Consider the following 7,245-nt stretch of genomic DNA (forward strand, 5'->3'; position numbering starts at 1 on the left):
TTGAGATGGAGTCTTGCTCTGTCCCTAGGCTGGAGTGCATTGATGTGATCTTGGATCACTGCAACCTCTGCCTCCTGGGTTCAAGAGATTCTTCTGCCTCAGCCTCCCAAGTAGCTGGGACTACAGGCGCATGCCACCATGCCCAGCTAATTTTTGTATATTTTTTAGAGACGGGGTTTCACGATGTTGGCCAGGGTGGTCTCGATCGCTTGAGGTCAGGAGTTCAAGACCAGCCTGGCCAATATGGTGAAACCCTGTCTTTACTAAAAATACAAAAATTAGCCAGGCATGGTGGCGCGTGCCTGTAATCCTAGCTACTTGGGAGGCTGAGGCAGGAGAATCACTTGAACCTGGGAGGCAGAGTTTGCCATAAGCCAAAATTGTACCACTGCACCCCAGCCTCAGTGACAGAGTGAGATTCTGTCTCAAAAAAATAAAAAATAAATAAACTCAGAGATCAGAATTTTAAAACTATATAGTGTATTAGTTATCACTACTTTTAATTTATAACTTGTGAATTGTTCATTTGTAGAAACAAGAACTGAAATGGTGTGACTATAAAAAAGAAGCTGTGGCTTTCTTGTCTCACCTGTCCCAGATCAGTTTGTTTGCTATCTGCAGGGAATAAAGAACAAGTTATTAAAAGCAGTAAAAGTAAATGCACAATTATTGAATAGTTGGTCATTCATCCTCATTCCATTTGGGCTGTCTGGCAGATGTACCAATTTCATTGTCAGCTCCTACCCAAGAGTGATCTCAGGAAAATTGCCTCATGTTGCCCTGTTTACATGGAACATTTAAAAATCAGAATACCAGGCCGGGCGCGGTGGCTCAAGCCTGTAATCCCAGCACTGTGGGAGGCCGAGGCGGGTGGATCACGTGGTCAAGAGATCGAGACCATCCTGGTCAACATGGTGAAACCCCGTCTCTACTAAAAATACAAAAAATTAGCTGGGCATGGTGGCGCGTGCCTGTAATCCCAGCTACTCGGGAGGCTGAGGCAGGAGAATTGCCTGAACCCAGGAGGCGGAGGTTGTGGTGAGCCGAGATCGCGCCATTGCACTCTAGCCTGGGTAAAAAGAGCAAATCTCCGTCTCAAAAAAAAAAAAAAAAAAATCAGAATACCAGAAAATGTTCTGTGATGCAGAGTGAATGACTTCACATTATCTATACAGGGTATCTAAATATATTTTCCTGTCTCTAGCCTCCTTCTATTAATTTTCCTTATTTTGTGTTATGAGAATGTTAATAAGTCCCCTCAAAATCTTTTTCAAACTAGGCAAAGAATGAAAAATAGGGCAGCTGTGATGGCTCCTGCCTGTAATCCCAGCACTTTGGGAGGCCCAGGCAAGTGGATCACTTGAGTTCAGGAGTTTGAGACCAGCCTAGGCAGCATGGTGAGATGCTGTCTCTACAAAACAAACAAACAATAAATGGCCCAGTGTGGTGGTGTGTACCGGTAGTCCCAGCACTATGGCAAGCCAAGGCAGGAGGTTCGCTTGAGTCCAGGAGTTCAAGACCAGCTGGGCAGCATGGCAAAACTCTGTCTCTGCAACAACAACAACAACACAAATTACCTGGGCGGGCTGGTGTGTGCCTATAGTCCCAGATGCTAGGTAGGCTGAGGTGGGAGGATTGATGGAGCCTGGAAGGTTGAGGCTGCAGTGTGCTATGGCTACACCACTGCACTCCAGCCTGGATGACAAAGTAAAACACTGCCTCAAAAAATAAAAAATAAAATAAATATTCCCCCTTTCCTAGGACCCAGGTATTGAGGAAATGGAGAAACTAGCATGCCTAAAGGCTCTAAAGTGGAAAAAGTGCAGTAGCGAAGAAAGAGAAGCATGACTAGAGTAGAAAGGCAGGGAGAGAGGGAAAGGGAATGATGGAAAACTAATTTAAAAGTTAGCCAGATGTGGTAAGTTGCACCTGAGTCTGTGGCTAACCACACACAACCATAAAATATCCTTGGCATACAATAAACTCCATCTATTTCTCTTTTCCAACTTGTCTACTCTGTGGGTTGACAAGAATTTGGCCAATATAGACTGACATCAGCAGGCTTTGCTCCAGGCCAAGGGCTGGCTTATCTTTGCTCAGTTTCTCTCAATCTTCTAGGGTTACCCAGATCAGAAGACAATTTTAGACAGGCATGATTGTGTGTGCGTGTGTGTGTGTGTGTGTGTGTGTGTGTGGGGCAAAGCATATCAGTAATAGAATCTTTCTTTTTCAGAAGGAGCCCTCAGTTGTGTGAACTTGGACATTCTGGTATTTAGTTAGCTCAAATGTAAAGTGGGAATGCAAATCACGTCTACCTTTCAGGGAGGATGACAACAAGAAATCTGAAGGACCTATTCAATTTCCACTTCTACTAGTGGTCAATGGACTATTTGCTTCATCTCATTCTCATCAGTAGCAGTTATCACCAGGCATGGTGGCTCACTCCTATAACCCCAGCACTTTAGGAGGCTGAGGCGGGAAGATCACTTGAGGTCAGGTGTTCGAAATCAGCCTGGGCAATATAGTGGGATCCTTTTTCTACAAAAAATTTTAAAATTACCTGGGCATCTTCCTTCCTTCCTTCCTTCCTTCCTTCACTCCCTCCCTCCTTCCTTCCTTCCCCTCCCTCCCTCCATTTCCTTTCTTTTCTTTCTTTCTTTATCCTTCCTTCTTTCTTTCATGCTTTCATGGGGTCCACTTTAGGAGGTCAAAGTGGGTAGATCATTTGAAGTCAGGAGTTCAAGACCAGCCTGGCCAACATGGTAAAAACCAGCCTCTACTAAAAATAAAAATAAATTAGCCAGGTGTGGTGGCAGGCACCTGTAGTCCCAGCTACTTGGGAGGCTGAGGGAGAATTGCTTGAACCCAGGAGGCAGAGGTTGCAGTGAGCCAAGATCATGCCACTGCACTCCAGCCTGGGCAACAGAGTGAGACAGGCAGAAAGAAAGAAAGAAAAAAAAGAAAAAGAAAGAAAGAAAGAGAGAGAGAGAGAAGGAAGGAAGGAAGGAAGGAAGGAAGGAGAGAGAGAGAGATGGGGGAGGGAGGGAGGAAGGGAGAGAGAAAGAAGGAAAGAAAGAAAGAAAGAAGAAAAAGAAAAAGAAAGAAAGAAAGAGAGAGAGAGAGAGAGAGAGAAAGAAAGAGAGAGAAAAAGAAGAAAAGAAAGAGAAAGAGAGAGAGATGTGGTCTCACTCTGCCAGGCAGGAGGCTAGGGTGCAGTGGTACAATCACAGCACACTGTAGTCTGGAACTGCTGATCTCAGGCAGTCCTTCCACCTCGGCCTCCCAAAGTGCTAGGATTACAAGCGTGCACCACCTTGCCCAGGCTAAAATTTTAATCTTATCCATTTCCCACAAGAAGAAAAGTATAAATGGAGGTACCAGATATTCAGATCGTATTGATATGTCACAAAAATCTCACTTAACCCTCATTTATCAATAAGACAGTGAATTATTTTTGTTTTCTCAACTGTCAGTTTAAAAATAAAAACAAAAGCTAGAGTCTATACTATATTATATTCTACCTTTCTATTTAAAGTAGTAAACATTTTTCCAAGTCATAATTTCAATATAACTTTTAATGACTTGATAGAATGTTTGCATATATAAATCATAGATTTAAATAATGTCCTCTTTCTGGGCATTTGGGTTAAGTATTTAGCTATTATGAATAATGCCAAAATAAACATCCTTGTATGTAAGTTTTATTCACATCTCTGATTCATTTTTCCTCCTTTTTTGGGGGAGAATGGGGTCTCACTATGTTGTCTAGGCAAATCTTGAACTCCTGGCCTCAAGCTGTCCCACTGCTGCTTCCCTAAATGTTGGGATTACATGCATGAACCACCATGCCTGGCTCACATCTCTAATTCTTTATATTAAGTTCTCAGACATGCACTTACTGGGTTAAGTTGTATGAACACTTAGTCCACTTATCAAGGACTTTCTTAGTCCACTTTATTGTATTTATATACAACCTACAAATTCATCATAATCAAGATAAACAACATTTCCGTAATCTCCAAGGGTTTCTTCAAGCCTCCTTATACTCAAGACCCTTTTTGACACCCCCCACCCAGCATAACCACTGATTCTGCTGTCATTCTAGTTTTGCCTTTCTAGAAATGCATATAAATGGAATCATGCAGCATGTGGTCTTTGGTGTCTGGCTTCTCTCACTTAGCATACCACCCTTGAGATTAATCTGTGGTGTGTATTAGCCGTCGGTTCCTTTTCAATATTTATTATTTATTTTTGAGACGGAATCTCACACCGTCACCCAGGCTGGAGTGCAGTGGCAAGATCTCAGTTCACTGCAACCTCTGCCTCCCGGATTCAAGCAATTTTCCTGCCTCAGCCTCCCGAGTAGTTGGGATTACAGGTGTGCACCACCATGCTGGATAATTTTTGTATTTTTAGTAGAGACGGGGGTTTTGCCATGTTAGCCAGGCTGGTCTCAAACTCCTGACCTCAGGTGATCTACCTGCCTCAGCCTCCCAAAGGCTGGGATTCCAGGTATGAGCCAGCGTGCCCAGACAGCCTGTTCCTTTTTATTGCTGAATAGTATTCCATTTTGTTATCCACTCTTTAGTTGATCAATGTTTCAGTTGCTCCCAATTTTTGACTGTTATGGATAAAGCAGATATGTACATTCACATACAAGTCTGTGTGGAACATAAGCTTTAATTTCCTTTGGATAAAGAATAGTGAGGAACAAATTTATAGGCTATACAGTAAATATTTAATTCTATAAGAAATTGCCAAACTGTTTTCCAAAATGGCTGTACCAGCTTGCTCTAGTCACTATGCATCTTCAACACCACTTAGTATTGTCTTTTTTATCTCATTGATATGTAGTGGTATCTCAATGTGAGTTTTATTAGCGTTAATTCATTCATATTAGTTATCTTCAATTAATAACTTACACCATTATCTTTGCTGTAAAGATAATGAACATCTTTTCATGTTTAAATGTCTTATTGTACATTTTTTTTTTTTTTTGAGACGGAGTCTAGCTCTGTCGCCAGGCTGGAGTGCAGTGGCGCAAACTTGGCTCACTGCAACTTCCGCCTCCCGGGTTCAAGCGATTCTTCCGCCTCAGCCTCCCGAGTAGCTGGGACCACAGGCACGTGCCACCATGCCCGGCTATTTTTTGCATTTTTGGTACAGACGGGGTTTCACCATGTTGGCCAGGATGGTCTCGATCTCTTGACCTCGTGATCCGCCCACCTTGGCCTCCCAAAGTGTTGGGATTACAGGCGTGAGCCACCGCTCCTGGCCGGACATTTATTTATCTTAGTTTGTGAAGTATTTGTTCAAAGCAAGTGGAGGGTTTGAGGGACTTGGGGATATGAAGCAATAATAACACATGGCAAGCTTTATTGAGTGGTTCTTGGGCAATGGTGTCTGAAAGAGGAAGTCCTTCACAGCATGAGACTTTCTGAATGCTAACAATGAGGGGCCTACCCTCCAGTAGGAGAGAGAGGGTATGGGAACTCCTAAGGAGAGAGGAAAATCAGAGAGGAAGTTTACCTGCCCGGGTGATACCACTGCAGTAGCATGGTAGGGGAGTCTCTGGATCAGAGAATATTGAAGGACAACATCAGCAGTGATTTGGGGGCTGGGGCTTATCTTATATACTGCTAGCAGTTGTGGAGTGATTTCATGGGTTATACCAACCGGGCAGGTTCTAAAGTGCTGAAAATCTTGTTTGGGCTTAAAAAAAAATTAGATGTGTAAAAAAATTGACTTTGGCACTGATGGACTTTTGTACTAATAGGTCTCAGCCTTCAGTGAAGAAATAAACAACCTAGAAGCCAATACATCCAGGCCATCATTGGCTCACTTATATAAGAAAGCTTTTGCTGATATTTTTAATTAGGTTATCTGTTTTATCACTGAGTTGTAAGAGTTCTTTATATATCCTGGAGAGGAATCCTTCATCAGATGTCTTGCAATGTTTTCTTCCTTTTATGTAGCTTGCTTTTCATTTTCTTAACTGTATTTTATAAGGAAAAGTTTTTAATTTTGATGAAGTCCAATTTATCAATTTTTTTCTTTTATGCTTCCTACTTTTTATGTCTTATCTAAGAAATGTTTGCATCAACTAAGACCTCAAAAATTTTTCTCCTATTTTCTTCTAGAAGTTTTGTGGTTTAGTTCATATGTTTAGGTTTATGACTCATTTCAAGTCCATCTTTGAAATCAGTGTGAAGCAAGGAACAAGGCTCTTCTTTTTGCATATGGATATCCAAATGTCCCGGTACCATTCCTGACTCATAACTCCCATATCCCTTGTTATAGTCTTTTGTTATAATGTTGGAATGCTTTAGGCCTCAGAAGAAAACAAATTCTTCAGAAAACAGAATCTCTCTCTGACCTTCCTTCCCCTGCCCTCTTTCCACCAGCCCAATGCAGGACTCTAATCTCCCCCTACTTTTCTGACTGTGAGTCATAAGACTCTCATTTCAGAAGGGTCCTGCCCATGCCCTGAAGGAAAAAAATGCTGCCAGAGAGGCCAAGAATCTGAAAAGACCAGTCTTACTGGGTTTCCTCCCTCAGTAATAGTAATGAATAGTGTGATCTTATTAATCTTAGATCACACTTTTTTTCTCCACTCTTATTTCCACATAGTCCTCATCATGCCTATCCAATGAAGCCTCCATAAAAGATCCAAAAGGACAGAGTGAGGGAAGCTTCCAGATATCCGAACATGTGAAGGTTCCTGGAGGGTGTGTGCCTGGGGAGGGCATGAAAAACTCTTCACCCCTTCCTCCATACCTTGCCCCGTTTATCTCTTCACACGTATTTTTTTTTTTTTTGTAATATCCTTTAAACCAGCATATGTGCTCTGTAAGCCACTCTAGCAAATCAATTGAACCCAAACAGGGGGTCAAGGGGGAGCCCTTTCTTAAAGGTGGTTGATCAGATGTTCTGGAGGCCCAGACTTTCGACTGGCATCTGAAGGTGGTGGCAGTCTTGCAGGACTGAGCCCTCGATCTCTGGATCTGAGGCTATTTCCAGGTAGATAATATTGGAGTTGAATTGGAGGACACCCAGCTGGTGTCTGCTGCAGAATTAATTGCTTTGGTGTGTAGGGGAAGAATCTCTACACATTTGGAACAGATGTCTTCTCTGTGTTGATTATTGTGTGGTGTGAGAGCAGAGGACCAAGTTCGTTTTTCTGCACCTATTGTTTTACATAAATTTATACATTTGACAATTTACATAATCAAAATCACACAGTCT

General features: G+C 42.3%; 1 long non-coding RNA gene across 1 annotated transcript in view; it reads right to left on the reverse strand.

Moving 5' to 3' along the window:
• Positions 1–1,494, reverse strand: part of LOC116555098 — a 4,725-nt gene extending 3,231 nt beyond the window's left edge. Inside the window, exon 1 of the long non-coding RNA XR_004270368.1 lies at positions 1,458–1,494. This is a non-coding gene — a long non-coding RNA (uncharacterized LOC116555098). The remainder of the gene's footprint in view (positions 1–1,457) is intronic.
• Between the last annotated feature and the right edge of the window lie 5,751 nt (positions 1,495–7,245).

The sequence above is a fragment of the Sapajus apella genome, unplaced genomic scaffold (assembly GCF_009761245.1).
Source record: "Sapajus apella isolate SASKATOON/1434 unplaced genomic scaffold, GSC_monkey_1.0 scaffold14, whole genome shotgun sequence".
NCBI lineage: Eukaryota > Metazoa > Chordata > Mammalia > Primates > Cebidae > Sapajus > Sapajus apella.